This window comes from Pelodiscus sinensis, chromosome 10 (assembly GCF_052426305.1).
Source record: "Pelodiscus sinensis isolate ZL-2025 chromosome 10, ASM5242630v1, whole genome shotgun sequence".
In the NCBI taxonomy this organism is placed as follows: domain Eukaryota; kingdom Metazoa; phylum Chordata; order Testudines; family Trionychidae; genus Pelodiscus; species Pelodiscus sinensis.
Window position 1 is genome coordinate 14,081,652 of NC_143061.1, and position 22,046 is coordinate 14,103,697.

The 22,046-nt window shown below is 40.0% G+C and overlaps 1 protein-coding gene across 5 annotated transcripts in view; it reads right to left on the reverse strand.

Annotated features, from left to right (window-relative positions):
- Window positions 1–22,046, reverse strand: part of NAALADL2 (N-acetylated alpha-linked acidic dipeptidase like 2) — a 984,106-nt gene that overhangs the window by 581,846 nt on the left and 380,214 nt on the right. The gene's annotated exons all lie outside the window — the stretch shown is intronic.

Here is a 22,046-nt window from a genome sequence, read left to right on the forward strand (position 1 = left end):
CTAATATCCAACATATATATTTCCTGACAAACGGTACTTTATCAAAGGGAGGCGTTTTGGGTCCCTATTGCCAGATGCTAAAGAAAGCTTTGTGACACTCACAATGGGAATCATGTCCTTTATGCAAGCTCTCAACTGATGAAATAAATACCCCCTTAACTTAGTGTAGCATACACACAAAATCATATTTACTTTGCTGACAGACAGTGCCTTCTCATGGAAATCTTTCTTTGCCTTCAAATGCTGTATAGATGGAGAAAATAGTCTCTTGGCATTTATCTGAACTTCTGAACAAAAGAGGCACAAGGGATGTCTGTAATTGTAATGCCTCAAGTGCACCAAGAGGCAAAACTAAAAAGACAGAATGCCTTCCACTAGCCAGAAAGTGTAATCATGCATGGCCTGGAACAGTTTAGTGCAATTATAAAGAAAAACTAAGACCTGAATTTAAACAGAAAGACATGCAAATATGCTCCACCATTTAGTAGCAAATCTGCTCTTTTCAGAATTTAACTAAACATACTAACTACTGAATTGCAGACATTTAATTTTATAACAAAGTATTAGCTGACACAAATATGGTTACAGGTAAAAGAATATTGTCTCATTAAAGCTTTCTATATGCTCTCACCAAATTATCCCACTTGAAATTGTTAACAAGGATTAGAGACAAATTCCACTTTCAACAACACAAGTTTAAAACCAAAGTAACTCCAGACTGTCCCTAATTTGTTTTAATGGCATATGTCCAAAAAAAGAAACAAAAGTTTAAGGACAGGTCTACATTACACACTTACATCAGTAGAACTCTGTTGCTCTGGGGATCTAACCCCCAGGGAAAAAAACTCTATGCTAATGGGAAGTGTCTCCTGTTGACGTAACTACTGCTTCCCAGGGAGGTAAATTAAGTATGCCAGTGGGAGAAGCTTCCGCATTAGCAAAGCAGGGTCTTCACTAAAGCACCACAGCAGGTCAGGTGCACCACAGCAGGTCAGCTGCACTGCCATGGCACTATATCTGAAGAGAAACTCAATAAGTAAACAGCAGTAGCAGAAGTCAAGTTGCTCTGAATTTAAAGGGATTTGAAATTTAAGCCCATTTAAAAATTTCACTTCTTGTGGGATACTTTTTTATCCACTATGTTTATACGTAATACCTACAATTCCTATAACTGCAAGGGATTAGAGGAAAAATAAAATGTTCATTTTTTCCTCAGTGTCTTTACTTTGTATTTAGAGAAACAAGCTGGCTGAAGTAATGTGTTTTATTGGATCAACTTCTTCTGATGAGAGAGACAAGCTTTCCAGCCACGCAGTTTTTCCAGTCTGGAAAAGGTACTTCAATTATCACAGTTAAATGCGAGGCGGGACAGATTGTTTAGCATAAGTTGTTAACACATATATTCTAAGTGTCCGTTCAAACCAGTGTGATAATCCATAAATCCAGTATCTCTGTTCAGTCCATGATTTTGAGTGCCTGTCTGAATGGTGAATTTAAGGTCCCTGGCTCATCTTTTGGAAATGTTGAGCAGTATTCTTTTGAAGGTGAGCACTGACAGATCGGACAGAGTGATCACTTTGTGAGAAGCGTTCATCAACAGGTGATAGAGTGGGTTTGTCTTTCCCCTCCCCCCTTTTCCGTTGAGTTCTTTTGAGTGTGTTGAGGCAGTTAGTGCACTGGATGAGATATAACATGTTGAAATACATATCTGTAGGATTCATGGATCTTGAAAGATGTGTGGTTGATCCTTGTAGCAGTGGAGATATCGCTGCAGGTTCTGCATCTGTTGATCTGGCAGAGAATGGTGCCACTTTGAGTTGGTTTGTGGAGCAACTGCTTTTGATAATGAGCTTGGAGAGGTTGGGGGGGAGGGGAGGCAGGAAGGGAAGAAAGAGAGGTGGGTGTTTGAAGGCTGGAAGTCAAGATTCAGGAAAGGCTTCTTTCAGGATGATTTTCCATTGAATATGAGTTGTAGTTTGGTGATAGTCCCTATGGGTTCCAGTGTGCATTTAGGCATTTTCACTGCTCCCTCTTATTATTATTTCCTATTTATATTTCACTAGTACCAAAAGTCAGTTGAGACCCAATCCTGTAAACACTTTTATAGTGAGTAACTTTATACCAGTGAATAGCCTTATTTACTCAGCTACATAAAGTTACCCATATCCAGTGTTCACAGACCTAGATTTGGGTTGGTTATTTGGTCTGTAATTTGGTTATGACCTTTTCCACTGTAGCAGAGGAGGAAAAAAATGTTTTTTTTAATAATGGGAAAACATGACAGTTACGCCACCTAAAATAGCAGGATGTCTTCAGGGAAGATATCTAACTTTCAACTGATTTAACTCTTTTCTTTAATTGACTAGATGGTGGTATTATCCCCATTTTACAGATACATGGGATGAGATCATCATCTTTCTGCTGGTAAAATGGATAATAAAATCTCCTGCCTCTAGTCTGGGAAGGTACTTCAGCAACAGCTGCTGGCTTTCTTCTGAAGACCCTCTCACAAGTCTTAGCATTGGAAATTAATAGAGAAGAAGGGGAGCATCACATGCAGCCCTGCAAATACTGATCAAGACACATGGTGAATGAGGACAGACAAAGGGATGGATTTTAAGCAACAGGCTGCAATGTTATAATCTTAATGCAGGTCTACTGGGCTCCTACGATATGATAAAACTCCAGGTACACTCTTCTGAGTGTGTTCAACTTGCTCTTCTGAATCCGACCACCCTACCATCTGCAAGATGGGCAAAGGGTGCTAAATAGTATTACTATTTGCAGTATTTGTTTGTAGTTACTATAACTTTGGTTGGATTAATTCCTAGAGATTTCATCGCATGACATTATCTTTAATTATAGATTAATCTTACACTCCTGAAGACTCCAGGACAATCCTGGAGGGTTGGCAATCTTAGTGCTAAAAGTGGGGACCATGTCTGGAAAGGTCAAAAAATTCCTCTCATGAGCACAAAGTCCATCAGCAAAATTACAGGTATTTTACTTTCAGGAGCCAGTCCTCTAACCCCAACTGGAAACCAGCCACAAACTGCAAAAAAACTAAGATCCCTATCAAGTATTCCCACCAACTGCTAGATCTTATTCCCGTTAATGTAACTGTAGCACCAGGATGCAGGAAGGAAGGTGAAAAACCCACTAGGCCTATCCTAATTTAACTACAAGAGGAAGATATAATTCCTTTTTGATACACAGTATCTGCAAAACACAGCTCAAAACTACAGTTAGAGAGGGGAGGAGGGTAGAGTTGCTGAAATAGAGCAAAGAGAGGCTCCTTATGGCCAGAACTAGGGTTTAAAGTAATGAAAAGGTAGAACAAGGAGTGAATCATCATCCTTCTCCTGATTGGCCAGCAGGTGGATAGAATTACTGGAGAGGCAGGGAGCACCTTTTAGTCCCCTAGAAAATGCTCTACAGAACCCTTCTACTTGACTGTTCCAACCACTGCCAATCCCGTTAAGTCTTGTGCCTGCTGCGGTGGGTGCGTGGCATTCTGGGCAGCACTACAGCCCTTCGTGCTCCCCAGGTTACACTGGGCAAAGCAGGATTAGGAGGGTATACAGACTGTTTAAGAGCCACCTTAATTCTCCTTAGCGGTAAGAGGGGTAGTTCAGAATCCGACAGAGAGATTTCTATATGTGACTTTCAGAAAGCCACCTAGCAAGTCAGAACGAAGACTTCTGTGTCCCAGGCCCACTTTTTAGGCATTAGGCAAAGCAGCCTGGTTGGGAGGGAAGGGTTGTTTGTTTTAAAGCTGTTGATTGGATTTTTTTTAACCTTCTGAGGGAAAAAAAGTTACATTCTGCTATATTAGATTAGTTCAATAAACTATCGCTATATTTCTATATCCAGTTATGGTTGCATTATACTGAAATGGTACACACAAGAAAATGAAAAACAGAAGCAAGTGTGATAAGAATATCATATAGTATAATTGCTATAATACTGTCATAAGACTTTTTTTTATCTTTGTCATTATAGTATTACAATGGCCTATTTAAATTCATTTGCAACAGTGACTATGAATACAAGGTAATGACATGCATTTTTATGTTTCTGAATGAAATTTTGCCCACATTCCAGATGGGAACCTCGGCTATATTTTTACATGGAACAATGAGATGTCTCTCCAGTACTAACATTCTACATAAATTTGCATGCATTAGACTTATTTAAATGAAGGGGCAAAAATTGTTTGGCTGCTATGTTCCTACAATGACTCACTCTGAAGAAAAATACTGAAAGATTTTGCTGGGGAGAAAAATACAGGCAATTTTTTTTAAAATAGATTTGTGTAAATTGAAGTGGCTGACACTCTACCTGCAAAACATCAAAGTCAATGTTGAAATTCCATTATTTCTTATTATGGGCCCTTCTATTATTATGGGCCCTTCTATAGTTCCTATTTTATGTAAATTCTTTATTCTTCATGATCTACATTTGATAAACATATTATACTAATCCATCACCCTTTGGGAAGGAGAGCCCCAGGATTTAATATCAGCATCTTTTCTTTTTTTAAAGCACAAAACTCATATTCAGTATTGGCCCATCAACTTCCTTTCCTCTTCTTCATTCTGAACCACATTAAGTGATAGATTCCAGCGTTCAGGCACTGCTCGCACTGAGGCATAGGAAAAAAAATACGTGTCAGTAGCAGATACAGGAGGAATTGTGCTTGAGCCAAATACAATGCTTCCTAGATCTCAGGAGGAACACTCGCACTCAGTCACTCTCTGGCAGCATTTATCGGAAGCTAATATACACTACTGCATGCTGACTCAGTTCTGCTAGGCTATGCAGGAGACCAAAAGGACTCTGGGCAACATTTGGGTTGTGTGTGTATATGAATGAGGCTGTGTCCAGACTCAGGGGTTTTTTCGGGAAAAGTAGCCTTTTTCCGAAAAAACTTCCCCTGCATCCAGACTTGAAATTAAATCGAAAGAACGCGGCTTTTCTTTCGATGGCGGTAAACCTCATTTCACGAGGAAGAACGCCTTCTTTCGAAAGTTCCTCTTTCGAAAGAAGGCATTCTTCAATGTAAATAGGGCTTCTTCAAAAGAGAGCATCCAGACTCACTGGATGCTTTCTTTCGAAAAAGCAAGCCGCTTTTTCGAAAGTTCAACGTGCAGTCTAGACGCTCTCTTTCGAAAGAGGCTCTTTCGAAAGTATCTTTCGAAAGAGCCTCTTTCGAAAGAGGCTTGCAGTCTAGACATAGCCTGAGTGAGGCTGACTTCTACCAGGAAGTTCTTGGGGTCTAGTAGAACATGGGGTTTTGGACCAGCACCAACTCTGTTGTGGAGTGGGGACTCAAAATTATGGCAACACTAGCCTTGCCCTCACCATAGCACCTGTCAGGTCACTTGCACTGCTGCCAGTGCTATACTTCCCACATCTTGAGAGTAAAGAGCTATGGCACTATTTTCAAAGGCACAGAGGAGTTAGGCACCTAGTTCCCACCAGTTTTCCAATCTGACACTGTCTCAGAATCAGCAGCAATCATGACATTTTTCCATAGAGGCAGACGATGTCACATTGAAATTGTCAGTGGGAGTGGGAAAGTTAAAATAATGAATCAATCTGGAAAATTTTCCAAAAATTAGAGAAAACATAAGGAAAATCTGGGACTTAAAGAAAAAAAGAGGGGAAAAGTATTCATTAGATCGTACACAGTAGCACCAGCCATACAGGAAATGTTTAGATTTGGAAACTGTATTTGAAATGGATTTTCCCAAAACCCCTACATTTTGTTAAATATAAATTGTAAAATAAGAACATTTAAGAGGGTATGTGAGTGAAAGAATCGTAGATATAAAAATACACAGGTCTTTGGTAACAACTCTGTACATTTTTCAAACTTTGAACCCATCCACTGGGGTTTCACATCAATCAATTGCCTGGCTGGAAAAATTTTTATATAATTTATCAAAATTATATGTATTATGTAAGGCATGATATGCCCACATGCCTTATTTTGAATTGTACAAACAAAACATGTTCTATACAAGACATAATAAATTGGTTTATGTCAGACCTCTATTTCCTAGACGGAAGTAAAGAGAGAGTGAAAGAAAGAGAAAACATTCAAATGTCTTTATATGGCATTTATGGGACAGATGCTATCACTCATTCTATGTTGAATAAAAACTTGTTCCAAGATCAGCCCAACTTTCTTCAGTGGGACTACAAGGGGAGGTAAGGTACTATTCAACATGTCATTCATGTACTTCAAGGAGTCTGCTAAGGAAACGAGAGTAGCAGAATCTGGCCTTATGTCAATATCGACTTAGAGCCTTAAATTCATACTGCCCTGATAGGCAAAATCCATTAAATACCATGCAGTGCTTGTAAAAAAAAAATCACTTTTTTCCAGAGGTGTAAATGTAAGGCTCAAGGACTGCAAGGATAATTTAGTGTCTGGCGACTCAGTCCTTTTCAAGCAAACAGATCGAGCTTGTAATAAAATGTTATCATGGGTTTTCTTCCAACAATTCCAACTCTAAAAGTGAGTGCTCATAAACACCTTTTGAAATTTATTCTAATCTCTACTTCTGCCCTCAATGCAGAACTAAACTATTTATTTATCTGAGCATCAAAATGCCTTGCCAATTTCCTGTTCAGTTCCCGCTGTAGAGTATTGCTGTCAACTACATGACTTGTGTTGTTACTTTTTAAAAAAAATCAGTTACAGTCCAGTGTTGAATTTCACATGTATATATAATTCACATTATTCATCTTGTTAGTGTTTCAAAGCCTCTATGTCCAAATCTCGTGATCTATATCTGTGCTTGCGGCTCTGATTTCTTGTCCTAAGCAAACAAGTAGTAGGCACGTAGTGGGTTGGAGTGACTGACCACTGACCCCGAGGGGGGGAGCCCCTCCCCTGAGCCTTGTTGGGCAGCACCTGGCCCTAGCCACCCACCTGACAGGAAGCCAGGAGGCAGGGCCAGGGATGTAAAAGGCCAACCAGAGAGCCCAGTCAAGCCCTAGCAACCAAGGAAGCTGGAAGCCTCTGCTGCACTCCCAAGAGAGGAGCTGGACCCTGGGGAAACCGAGGACTGGCTGGGGCCGCTGGGCCCATTACCGGAGGACTCTGAACCACAGAGCTCAGATGACCTGCTCTGGACCCAGGTACAGCCAGAGGGGGGTACTGGAAGCAGCCCAGGGATAGCTGCCCCGTTTGCCAGAAGATCAGTTGTGGTACACATCCCCACTGACCCAGCAGCTGATTGTTCTGCTGCTGCTAGGGCCCTGGACTGGGACGCAGTAGAGTGGATGGCCCTGCATCCCCCCTGCCATTCCATTCTTGAGTGGCAGTCTCCTTCCTCGGCTGTTCCTGTGCTGCAGCCTGCATCGGCCGGACCCCTGCTTGAGCAAGGGGACCCGGCTGGGGTTGCTGCAAACATGCCTTGAATTACTGGTGTGTGTTTCCTGCAGCCCCACCATGAACCAGGACCTGGATTTATAAACTGCTTCTCTGCAGCCCTGCCCAGAACAAGGGCTGGCACATAAGAACTTTTTATTATAGACAGTGTGTCGGGGGAGTGGGTCAAAGTGGCCACCCACTGACCCCAGGCGGGAGGAGCACCTCCCTGAGCCCCACGGGTCTACAAGGCAGAACAGCTAAGAATATCAGTCTGTCCCTTTTGGATCACCCAACACATGGCAGAGACATGTAACTGCAGCTTTCCCATTTTCATCTCTCATGAATGAATTCCTGACCACTTTCATATAGGTCACTTGCCAAACTCAGGGCTAGGAGAAATTATATTTTTCTTTTTCTCCAAGAACATTTTTCCTAGCATCTTTCAAATCTCTCTGTTATGAATTGTGGACAAAAGTTGCAATTATGATGCTCCCTGCTCAGTAGTTTGTGGTTTCTTCTATTTTGGGTCATATTAGTTTTTATGTAGTGCAGGGTTCATTTTCTCCATGAACTTAGTTATATATTTTTCTTTATTTGGTCATATACCCAGAATCAATATATTAACACTTCTCCATTCTGTCCTATACCTTTCACTAAGTTGTGTTGAATATTCTCATTTCTAAATGCTTGCCACAAAATCAGGTATTCTTATACATTTTCAAAGCATTTTTCAATTTCTTGAGCTGCCATTTTGACATGGCAATAATTTTCTCATTCATTGATTCATTATGATCTTAGTGAGCACCCTTTCACATAAAGAGAGAGAGACAACACTAATGTTCTCTACCTATCTGACAATTATCTTCCTGGAATTGCTTAGTTTGGGGGTATCATCAGACATACACAGACAATTAATATTTTTTAACCTAAAAAAGCTAAGTTTGCAGTTTCTATTCTAAGTTCAGAAAAGTTGCAGGTTGTTTTGGCTGAAGGCATTCAAATAAAAAAATCCTTCCTCATTCAGTCTGATTCAAAACCCATTGAAATCAGCAGAAAGATTCCCATTGATTTCAGTTTATTTGCATCAGACCCTTTAAGCATTTAAACAGTTCATGTAACTTTTATATACTCAGTTCATGTTATCAAGTTACGTTCTGTAAATGCCAAAAATTGTATAGCCAGAGATCCAAGCTCTAGAGGGCAGTCTAACACTCCACCAGTCTGATTTGATAAGAGACCGTTTACTCTAATTACAAGATTACAACTATTATTATTATTAGTTCTATCTTAATAACACCTGGTTTTCCCATCTGTGATTCGAGCTTCATTGTGTTAGGTGCTATAAACCAGAAGAGCCTGCACCCTGAAGTAATTTCTCTCCAAAGGGTATGTCTACACTGCAATGCTATTTCAGGATATTGGAGTATCCCAAAATAGCTATCCCTATGTCTTCATTGCAAGACAGTTATTTCAGGCTTGCGATACTGACGTCCCTGTAAACTGCATTCTACGCGGAGTAAGGGGCATTTCGGAATAGCACTTTATTTCAAAATTTGGCATGCTATTTCAAAATAGCATTGAAATAAGATACACAATTTATGTAGCTCAAGTTGCATATCTTATTTTGAGTTACGGTGCAGCATAGACGCACTCTAAATGAACAAGAAAGACAAAGATGAGGTGAAGCCTTGCTGTTACTGAGGCCAATGGAAGCTTGGCCATTGATTTCAGTGGGGCCAGGATTTCATCCTGGGAGAAAGGAAATTTTATTGTCCTCATTTTTCAGCTGGGGAGCTGTGGTACAGGATCGGTAAGAGACAGATTCTGCAAGGTACTGAGCATGTTGGCCTTGATCTATGAAAATACTTAAGGTGCAAAGTAAGTCCTATTCATGTCAATGATACTGCTCAGACTCAAAGCTAAGCACGTTTAAGGACTTTGCTGAGCACAGAAAGATTATTCAGAATACTGAAGGATCTAGCCCTTCATAACTAGTGAAAGTCACCTTGGAAATGTGTGGCAGAGCAAGCAACTGAACCCAGATGTTCCGAATCATAACCCAGTATGTTAACTGTAAGATCGATCAGCTCTGATAGGTCAGTCACTTCAATACACTCACCATTCACCTCTGGAGTACCAGACTGAGATAGCATACATGAAAATAATGTCTGGAAGAGAGTTTTTTCCCCACCTCATTAAACTACAACTCAGAATTCATCCCATTCCTGAAAAACCAGAAGTCTCCACTCATGAGAAGCCTGGGAATGGGATGAGGAATGGTTCATTGTAATTTGTGTTTGAGGGTAGCAGAGCTGAGTGCAGCACATGGCATGGCATTAGCTCTTTTCAGATCTATTGGCTTTGAGCTTTCAGATTTTTTGACTCTGAACTTCACCAAATTCACAAGTAATTTTAACAGAAAATAACAAATAAAGCCATTTTTAGCTAACATATTTAAAATAAAGACAGCTTGTCACAGAGTAAAGTTAACTACTAGAAGCATTCCGAACAATTTTTTTAAAATAGGAAAAAGGTTTAAACACTGGGAATTATAAGCAGTCATTATTACCAGCTGAAGAACAAAAATCTAAAAAAAAAGCGCCCTGAAGCGATTTTGAAACTCTGCTTTTAAAGCTCTCTAACTTAAATCATCACAAAAGAGAACATATTATTTTAGACACCCTCATTTTCCTCACCCTTCTTCCTCCTTAATAAACATTTTACATAAAATCCCATTTGTATGTCTAGTGTGGGTGGCAATACAAGTGAGATTCACATCTCTCTTATTGTTGTATATCACTTAGAAATCTCAGAGGATCCATCCCACTAGTCACTCCTCCAGAATACATGGGTTGCTCTGACAACCAAAAGCCTGTACTTGCCACTCTAGTGTATATAATTTTGTCAGCCAAGTCAACCTGTTGGCATCTTATTACAAAGCAAAGCCACAGAGAATAAGCAAGGTTTCACCCCTTTTTCATGCACAGTAATATTCTTTTTCCTACAACACAGAAGACTTTAAAATTAAATGGAATATCTGAACCTTTTTCCCCTAGTGATAATCTACCCTATGCAGTTTAGCATATTATACAATTTATACATGCTCTTTCTTCATGCCTTTCATTTCTCTTAAATGAGGTGGCTGGAAACACTGCTTTACTGTTAACATTGCCTTTCTGTTTTCCAATTTTCAACAGTCTGCTTAATCGTTTAACATTTTCCATTAGATGTAACTATTGCATCTCAAATGTGAACCTCAGTGATATACACTAGAAATGGGTCCCGTACCTGTACATCCACTAAATAACCTTTGTGATGATTCCTATGGAGCTCTTTCAGCAATTTAAGGCTGTCCTTCCCTCAGAAGGAACTATAAGGGAAGTAAGTATCAGAGGGGTAGCCGTGTTAGTCTGAATCTGCATAAACAACGAGAAGTCCTGTGGCACCTTATAGTCTAACAGATTTATTGGAGCATAAGCCTTCGTGGGCAAAAGTGGATCTTTGCCAACAAAAGCTTATGCTCCAATAAATCTGTTAGTCTATAAGGTGCCACAGGACTTCTCATTGTTTATAAGGGAAGGAAAGTTTACACTACCTGGAACCAACTTGGTTGAATGTAGTCTGTTCATGAAAATGTTTCAGACCAGACACGAAATCTCACCTACCATTGATAATGGTGAAAATATTATTCTCTCGTCCACAAAGAATTGATCATCCTGGAAAAGTAGAATTTTGTGAGGCTACTTTGGATGTGTTGGAGTTCTTCTAAAGGCCACATTGCAGGTTTGGTCCAGGGGAGACATATGCCTTATTCTCTTCTCGCTGTATAACAGTTTGGCAACAGGGAAAGTTATGATGACAGTGAGATAGCTAAAAAGATCAATTTCCCATCCCCAATAACTTTGATTCGGGTGCTATTTGTGCCTTGCCCTGATCCAAGAAAGCTGCTCTGGGCATGCACAAAGACAAAAGGTAACTCATGGCTTGCATTGGAGGGTGATGAAAGGCTGCCCGCTGGCAGCCATTCCTAAGAGTTTCCATACCTGGCCATGGAATCTCTTAGAACATAGTAAAATGCAGCACATGTTCCCCTCCAGAGTTTGTCCTACATGACCCTATACTCCAGAGATTGCTCCTGATCCCATATGGGGGAGCAGGAAGAAATCAACAGGAGCAGAATGCTTATATTTCCAGACAAGGCCAGACAAAAATATAATGTACTAGGCTCTTCTCCATTTGTAGAATGTATGTAACTCAGGTACAGAGGGAAGGTGGCTTGTCCACGGTGCTAAATCCCAGTCCTATATCCTCATGTCTAGAAAGCACTGTTTCTCAGACAAGACTGTTAGATTCCTCAGGTTACAGTACAGGAAAGGACAACTGGATCCCTGGCATTTGCAATGAAATGATTTTTTTTTAACTTAGAGGAGGAAGACACAAAACTAAGAGAGATATTTAATGCAAAGTAAAGAAAATTTGTAAGTACTTACAACTTTAAAAATAATTTCAAATAGCCGGGAAGTGGCAAGACCAATAGAAGTAGCTCCAGGACTACAATCTTTTATACCTATGTTGTTCATGTAAATGATTACAATACTTTTAGTATTGGTAAAAACACCCTAACCTGGTCACTATATTTCTCACAAGATGTTCCTCAGAAAATTCATTGGCTCTATTTTTACTATCTGATGCAAATGTTTTATATCCCATATAAAACATGTCAAAGTGTTGTTGTGTAGAACTTTTAAAGTTAATATTGGTATCAAAATACCCTATCCCCCTCCCCCATATTAAATGGGCTTCTTGATGTTAAAATCTGCACAAAATCAGACCGAAGGCTGGGGACTAGAATCACTCATAATAGGTTAAGTGCTAATGCCTCAGTCCTATGAACAGAATGAGGCAAGTGGATCCTTGTGCTTCTGCAGAGCTCCATTGGGACATCTAAGAATCTTATAATGCCAGAACCATAGCAAGAGGTACTGTATTATTCTTGTGCCACAAAATGCCAGGAGGTAATTGTGGAATATGGCTGGGCACCAGTAATTCCCACTAAGGATCAGGATTTAAACCCAGGGCTGATTATTTTCTCTTAAGGTAAGTGTCCCAAATATAATTGGGGAGGAAGACATTTTTTTTCTAGCTTTCAGTGAACCAATCTGTGAAAATGTTCATTTAGTTTTACTCATAGTACAAACTATTTAAGACAGCTGCTTGTTTCCAACATGTTGCAAGAAATTATCTGAATGTACTCTCCAAAATATTTGCAAGCATACAATGCAGCACCAGTGAAGTACTGAATCTAAAATTGTGTAAAATTAAACCTTATAGTGGGAAAGAATATTTGCAGATTATTCAAATAAAAACCAAGAAGTGGACAAGTACTGTTGACACATAATAGCCACAGATGTGTGAAATATTTGCAACAGAAGCTACTTGCAAATGAAGCTACTTGAAATGTTAACGGTTTCACATTTCCTTATAAAGGTCAAAAATGGACCAATTTCACCAGGTATTACTCCACATTTTGCAGAATTTTGCCTCAAAAATAGGTCTCTTTTCAATGAGTGCTAAATAGGAGATTGAACATGCTCTGAATAAAAGCTAATTTGGATTATTAACACTTGGCAACTTTCTAATATTTTGCAACTACAAATATTTTAATGGCTGTATGCAGCTAAGACCGAAAAAAGGCATCTGATGTTAGCTGTTGGAGAAGACTTTTTAAAAAGATGTCTTTAACTCTGGTTTTAGTAAAGATTTATGTGCCTTGAAAATGCTAGAAAAGATACAATACATATGGAAGCTTTACCCAGAGACTTTCCACAAGGTTATTTTCACCAATTGCACCAGACATATTTTTTATCAGAACTGTTCAACACATGTTCATACATATGGCATGTTGACTAAACTGACAGAACCCTGAGATGGGAGTAGTTTAAGAACAACAAAACTCTGCTTTGGTGGAGAATTTGTTACACCTGTATTTGGGTTAATCATTCCTCCAAGATTAGTAGGTTTCCTGCAGATGAACAAAATACCCATAAAATAATTAAAACAGCAAGTGGCAAGTCACATTGCCAACATACCTTTTTTTAAAAAAACTTCATAAAGTCTTGTAAAGTCCCAAAAAGTTGTGTGTGAGATTTTCAGGGAAAGGTGGATATTTTCTTACTTTACAGTCAATAGAAAGTGAGTCAGATGTCACTATTTTTTGAGGATGCTACAAGATATGCCAGGGTAACCAGCGAAGTATCAGACAGCCAATCCTCATTGTCAGTTTCCAGGTAGGGGAGACCACTAAGTCCCAAGAACAGAATTTTGAAACAGAGACTATTACTTTCCCCAGTAGTGACTTTGATGGCCGTTTTATGTACCACATCTGACAATGACACAAAAGTTTCCAGCTTGAACGAGCTGTTTCAATACTTCTTCACTACAACTTACAATGTTGCTACTCACTGACACACAGGTCAGTATATTAAGAATGATTGACATTCCTCGATATAAATATGCAGACTTTTCATCTAAGAGATGGTACAAATACACCAACTAGCTTTTGATGCTTGTTAGGCCCACTGTGAGACTACTCAGAGAAGGCCAGCCTCCCTTCAACTTATTCCATTTTCAGTGCGGTTCCCATCATTCCCTGCTTTGCTTTCTTTTCAGGTAGCACTCAAGTGAAAACTGTGAATATTATGATCCCTGAAATGCTCACACACAAAGTTTCATGGACTCAGTTGTTACAGTGCTTCTACTAGTGTGAATGTAACTGTAAAACAAGGAAGCAAAAAGATGAACTGGTGCAAGGGGCACAGAGATCCAGCAAGGATTGGTACCTTGGCTATGTCTACACTACAAAGAAAAGTCAGGAAAAGATCCGCTTTTCTTCTGAAAGCGGCTTTTCCCAAATTTGGCACATCTACATGATGCCAAATTTCAGAAAAAACCTCCTCTTTTGACACATCCCTTCTTCCTCATAAAACGAGGTTTACAGAGATGGTGACAGAGCATGTCCGCTTTTCTGATTTTTTTTTTCAGAAAAGCGGATGTGTTCCTTGGATGCAGCATAGCTTTTCCAGGATAAAGAGTTGCAGTCTAGACTTAGCCCTAGGGAATAGCAATGAGTAAAAGGAAAAAGGGAGAAAGGAGAAAAAAACAGATGTGTTAAGTGTCCTATTTGTGCCTGGATTTTCATTAATTGCAGTTAACATTGATAACAACACTAGTATTTTTCTCCTCCAGCTTGGCCATGCTTTTTCCTCTCTTCTCAACAAGAAAACACTAGAACAGTTCCCTTGCCACCTCAGTTGCTTCTCTGGAATAACAGCGATTGTTAAAAATCTGCCATCTCCTAAGAATGAAACTTGTTCCCAGACCCTCAATCTTATTAATGAAAAAGCCACTGTCTCTCCATCATGAAAGCTGACACCAGCCTGACACCACACTCATATACTCATCACAATGAAACCAGTCCACAGAACATGTCATAGACTTCAGCATATGTCAAGACAGAATTATTTTGGAGAGTTTGATGGAAATTGGCCCATGTGTTATAGAGAAATGAATATAAGGAAAAAATGAAGACACCTTCCTTTTGAATATTTTGTTTATTGTGTTGTTTACATGAATGTTGTTTTTAACTTCTCACTCTTCGGGGAACTGAAATCTTTCACCAGTTTTGGGGATAGATTAAAGGGAAAGTGTGCTAACTAAATAACTGAACATGTATATTACGAACATTGAAGTTTATAGTGTCTCCAGTGGGACCAGGGGCAGATATAGGGCAGGGCGAGCAGGGCAGCCGCCCCGGGCCCCGCGCTTCAAGAAGTCCCGTGCATGCTCCGTGGCAAAGGGGGGCCCCACAAAATGGTCATCTGCCCCTGAGTGGGACCAGATTCATAATACATGATGCAGATTTAAGAGAATACCCACATTATTATCTCTTCTTGACCATTTACATTCAAGATAATTTGGATCTCAACTCAACATTCAAAGACATTCTTAACTTTCAATTGTTCCAGATTCTTCAATAAGATTAGCCAGATATTTAAAATTATGCACATTTAAATGCTTTGCTGGCTTAGGGCCTTCATTATCTCATTTCTGATGGACCCCTTTCAACTAATCTTATATGCCATTTGTTTGTTGTTGTTTTGTCCCTCTTTTTCAAAGGTAAGTTTAGATTATTATAAACGTTTTTAAAAAGAAAGTAGGAGAACATCAGCAGAAGTGGTTCCAATAACTGTGGTACCAAGCACCAATATTTGCCATTGTATACAAATTAAATGTACATTATTTTATTAAAAGTCAGAAATAAAAACAAATACTGGCTAGATAACAAAGAGCATAACTTTGCTTGTGGCACGAAGCCTCTAGTAATAGCTGAAAGGAGCAACTCTTTACACTTGGAGCTGAAGGTGTGATTCCCAGCTTTTGTGTACATACTTATCCATCTGTGACCACAAACACATTCTCGCTACGGCTAGCCAATCCAGTCACTTGCATCCCTCAGATGCACACTACTTGATTAGAACTAACATGTATTTGCTTAAAGCTGGGAATTGTACTCCAAGCTTCAAGTGTAGACAAAACTTTAGACTTAGCCCTTGGGCTACAGGGGGCAGGTGGCTCATGATGGCTGAGTATTAAACAGCAGCTGTTTTCATCCGAAAGTAGCTATGTAATGAACTTGCAAAACACCCTCCCCCACAGAATACCCTGTGCTTTTTCTGTGCTTAACACTGCTGGATCATTACAAACCTTAAATCTGGCAATAATTAATGCACAAGAAGCACTAAAGTATTCACATGACCCCTCAAGCATTGTGGGGAAAAGAACCACAGCCAAGCCACAATATTGGAGCCTGATCCTCAGTTACTATAAATTGGCTGCACACTTATTTAGCATATCATATATGCAAATTTTAGTCAACTTAAGTGTTGATAATTGCCTCCTTATACTGAATAATAAAAGATCACTGACACAGTGGCCTTGTCTAAACTTACCTGAAAGGTCAAAATGGGATATGCAACTCCAGCTATGTTAATTGCATAGCTGGAGTTGATGTACCTTAATTCGACCTTCGGTGCCATCTCCACAGCAGGAGGTCGATGGGAGTAAATGCTCTCATCGGCTTCCCTTACTCCTTGTGAATCGAGGCATATCTGCATTGATAGGAGTGCCCTCAGCATTCAATTTACTAGACCCACTAAATCACTCTTCAGCATCAATCTTCTCAGTAGTAAAGACGTGGCCGGAATAAAATTAAAAGCACTGAGTTTCATAGGATCAGAAAATAGCCTTGTGTATAGGAAACCCCCGAGTTGCAACCCCCACACTTACAACAATTTTTTAAAGTGTGGAAGGGGCCAAAACCCCCCGATTTCCATCCTCAGCCCGCATTTACGAGGGCACACAGTGCCTATCGTCAATGAGGGTTCGAGTTATGACGCCCCCAACTTGCGACGCTTCCCTGGGAACCAATTCCGTTGCAAGTCGGAGGTCATTTCTATTTATTTTTGTAAGTTCTCCCCATTTTTTCAAAATGACTTTTTTTTAAATTGGACCTTTAAGTCATGGAAGTCGGGAAAGATTCCAGAAGACTGGAAAAGGTCAAATATAGTACCCATCTATCAAAAGGGAAATAAGAACAACCCAGGAAACTATAGACCAGTCAATTTAACTTCTTAGCAAGGGAAGATAATAGAGCAAGTAATTAAGGAATTCATCTGCAAACATCTGGAAGATAATAAGATGATAGGTAACAGCCAGCATGGATTTGTAGAGAACAAATCATGCTACACCAATCTGAAAGCTATCTTTTATAGGATATCAACTCTCGTGGATAGGGAGAAGCAGTGGATGTGGTATACTTAGATCAGCGCTGTGGTGTCGCCTGCCCCTATCCGCCCCCTCTTGCTGCAGGCAGAGGCAGTGCCAGTGCTAAGAATTCACGCAATTAGTTAACTGTTCAATTAACTGATAGCTACCTTCCCTAACTGTATGTGAAACAAACAAGAACAAGGTGGTTAAGTAAAAGCTGGCATGAATGTCTGTAAAACATTGTGCACTCTCTATTGCTAAACAAATCACCAGGTGTCAAGCTCATAACAAAGGTTAAGTTCATCAAGTATTGCAGAGCTCTCTCTTCTCAAACCTTATTCAAGAAAGAGTCTAATAATCAGATGTTTACAGACAAGGTTTTATCCTGAATAGTCACCTTCAGAAGTACTATATGTTACTATGGCAAGAAATGCATGTTATTTGATCATTACATTTATAAGTTGAATTAGTCTGGTACACTCTAATTACTGAATAACTGTTTTATGAGCAAGAACAATAAAAGGCTTTGCCATCTTGTTTCCCTTGAAACAAGCTACTAAAATTAGTGTCGTCCTCAAATGAACATGTGCAGTGGCCATGTCACAGAAATACACTTTATTGTAGTTGCTATTCTTCCCTTGAATATTTATATAAAACAAAACAATCAATTTTTGTAAGATGTTAGAGGACAGTAAGAGGAATAAATACTTTTCAGATGGGGAGGTCTGCATGGCTTTAAATCACCAAAACAGATCTATAATAAAGGCCTATTATTTCTCAGGAAGATACATGTTAGTAATGGAAAAGTGTCACTGACCAGCAAAAAATGTTTTGCCAGAAAATTCACATCTGACAATGAATTCTGGCACTATTGGGATACTGGAATTATTATATCTCTGTGATAACTGCAAATGAGGTATAAGAATAATATTAACACATCAGATTATTCCACTGGCCTGAACAAAATTAGATTAAATTAATGTTTCAGGGGTCCTTAATCTAAATTTGTGTCTTCTAAATTGAAGACAACTGATTCTAGTCACTATTTCTGCACCATCGGATGTTAAGGGTTCATTATTTATGCTTCTCATCAATGTGATTAAACTCTGATTCAGACAACAAAACATTGTGAGTAACCAAATCAATTTCCTTTAAATCTCTTCTGTATTACAAGGGTACAGCTGTCTTCAACTGAAACAGTAAAACCTTGTCTTGAATTTTCTGCTTGCTATGTCTGATGAACGCCAATTTCATCATGTTTCATCTTTCCATTTCTCTCTGTCCCATACTGTACAAACCTGCACTAAATGGTTTTGACTTTACTTCTGTGTATCTCAGTAATTTTCTATAGATGATCTAGTCAGATCAACAGTGGAAGGTATCAATTGCTATATTCAAATTTTTACCTTGATAACAATGGACAGTGGGTATTCTTATCTTACAAAATGCAAAGTTAATTAACCTTATATAGTAAAACTTCCTTATACTATACCTAGTTCTTAAAAAAAAATCTGGTCTCAGACTAGTATGTAGATAACAGTCAACATTTTTCTTGTGCAACTCATCATCTGCCATCTTTGAAAGAATGTCACATTTGCATGGATTCATTTTATCTATTAAATATGCAAATTGACTTTGTAGCAAGGAGGCTTGCCCTGTCCCCTCAAATGCAGATGTGGAGAGAATGCCACAAGCTGGGTGGAGCCAGACGCAGAGGGGTAGGACAGAAAGGGGAAGTATAAAAGGCTGCTCAATTGGGAAGGAGAAGCTGGAAATGATAGCTGGTTTTCCCTGTTGCTCCTGGAACACTTTTTCTCCAGGAGCTGACAGGGAGCCCCCACACTTTTGACATGGAGTAGCTGCTATCGTTACCCATGGCTATGTATGGATCCTGAGGATGACCCCTGGGTACAGATAGAGCCGAGGAAGAGACAAGGAAGCAACCCAGGGAAGCTGGGCAGCAGTACCTTGGCACTGGAAAACATTTGGAAAAGGGCAAGAAAAATCATTAGGGGTTGGAATGGCTGCCATATGAAAAGAGAGTAAAAAACTGGGACTTTTCAGCTTAGAGAAGAGGAGACTAAGGGAGCATATGAGAGAGGTCTATAAAATCTTGACAGGTATGGAGAAAGTGAATAAGGAGAAGTTATTTACTTGTTCTCATAACATAAAAACTGGAGGGGGGTATCACCAAATGAAATTAATAGGTAGCAGGTTCAAAACAAACAAAAGGAAGTTTTTGTGCATGCAGCTCACAATCAATCTGTGGAACTCCTTGCTAGAGGATGTTGTGAAGAGCAGGACTTTAACAGGGTTCTAAAAAGAACTAGATACATTCATGGAGGATAGGTCCATCAATACTTATTAGCCAGGAGGAGGGGTAGAAATGCTTTCACTAGCCACGAGGGGCTGGAAATGGGTGATAGAAGGGGGAAATCACTTGTTGATTTTCACTCCCTGTGGGGCATCTGGCATTGACCACTGTTGGAAGACGGGATACTGGATTAGATGGACCTTTGGTCTAATCTAGTATAGCTGTTCTTATCTTCTTAGTCTTGCGGATAGTGAGCCTAAAACCACGTCAACATAATTTGGGTGGATCCCCACTAACCCCAGTGCTCCATCACTGATAGAGCCCTGGATTGGAATGGGGGGATTTGGGTGGGCCCACATTCTCCCTGCCACTCCACCTCTGGTACTCCCCCCTCCATAGCTCAGGCTATCTGTGCTCCTCGGGTCACTCCATACCTGAGCCCCATAAACTGTTTATGTGGCACTTGCCTCAAACCTGAGCCCCACAGACTATGTGGCATTCAACCCCAAACCTGACCCCCCACTGACTATTTGTGTGGTGCCTGCCCTAACCCATGTCCCATGGACGGGGGCTACAGCTCAGCCTGATTGCAGGTCAGAGCCCTAAAAGTTGACTGTAGACTGCCCTGCCTTGCCCTGCCCTGCTTAAAGTCTGTGAAAACAGCCTACCACGGTTCAGCCAGATTGCAGGCCCAAGCCGTAACTGGCGGCTGCCCCACCCTACCTAAGGGCTGGGTAAACAGACAGCTGCCGCTCATCCTAGTCACCAGCCAAAGTCCAGATTTTGTTCAGCCTGCCCCGCTTGAGATACGGGCCCCCTTGCAAATTGCTAATTCTCCCCACACCTTCTTGTTTAGATCTGAGAAGGCTCTGGCGACCCAACTCATGAGGAGGCATGGCCGTCTTAGAGGGACTGCCCCACTAGCCTACAGCATTACAAACTCCTGAAAGGTTGGCACACCAATTACTGGAAGAATATGGTAGGAAAAACATTATACTTAAATGATCTAGCCTTAAGGAAGCCTTCAAGCACTATTACTTATGAAGATTAAGCCACATTGTCAGTCATTTACCTTTGGCGTATGGGTTAAAAGAGCCACAATATGCACACCTGATGCACACAACTCATCCTGACTAAGAGAGTGGAACATCAAAAGGAAAGCAATCCTTGAACTAGGCACAAATGAAAAACTCTCTGACAGAGGAAGGATGAAACCCTTTCCCCCTTGACATCAATGGCAAAACTCCCATTGAACTGGATAATGGCAAGATTTCACCCAAATATGTCTACAAATTACAATCCTTACTTCTGGGAGTAATTCCATTGAGGCCAATGCACCAAATTTTGCAGTAAGCTATGAGCAGCTGACCTCTGTGCCTATGGCAGCATTGGGACGTATAAGTGTAAATAAGTGTAACTAAGAGCTGCTCACCTCAGTAAGCAAGATCAGGAATTATTTTTTGAGCTCGTTAAAATAGTGTCCTGAAAAACACAACTCAATCTCACCCAGTGCATTTGTCAATGGGAAAAGTTACATTTTAGGATTTTAATAAGAAAATGAGTTTCAAGAAATATCACTGGAGTTGAGACTTGTCTGTCATTCAAAGCCAAGCAAGGTGACAGTGGGAACAAATCATCTGGCACTTCTATACAGCGGTCAGTGAGCTCCGGGGGGTAGAGATGAGAAGCACAGTCCCTCTGATAGTATTCTGTAGTCTATGGGGAAGGATTCCTTTCTTTCTCTATACAAGGCCCAGGAACTTGGGCTCCATGTAGTTCGGGAAAGACTTATGCCTCAGTGAACAACACAGGTTTAAAAAAAAAGGATCTCAATAGGCTCTTTCACTCCTTGCAAGGTTGTAATAAAATTTACTTCCAGAGCCTCGCCAGAAGAGAACTGATTCCTCTGAGCAGAGCCTTCTATGCACACTTGAAGCTAGAAACACTCAGCTCCACTTCACAATCCTAGAGCAGTTTTAGGAATATATACAGACTAATTAAGTGTTCCATAAAAGAAGCACCTAACAGTGAGACCACTCCAGATATTACACTCCTGCCTAGTGCTCCTCATTACACATGCATGCAAATATATCATCCCAAGATCCTTTCCTTCTAGGATAATTGACTTTTCCTGCCTTGCCGATAAATGCCCAAAGTAACCAGTTTACTAATGCTGCCTCATGTTTCCTTCCACTTAGTACAATGAACCTCAAGATGCTAAAGTCCCTAATAGGACAGACCCAAGTAACATTTGACATTCTACCAACTTACTCTTATCACAACTTTTCTTAGGATTGGTAATAATAATAAAAGTTTTGTGCGAGAGGAAAGCTGGGAAGTGTTAGAAGGAATAGGGAAGTAAAAGGACTCTGGAGATAAGAGTCATTAAAGAATATGATCCTGTTCTTTTTTTCTTAGATTGATTATTTTTCATTTTCTCAGACTATAGCTGATCACCAGACTCACTTCAGATTGATAATTCAGTAAGTGGGATTTTGGAATTTTCCCAAAATTTTGGAG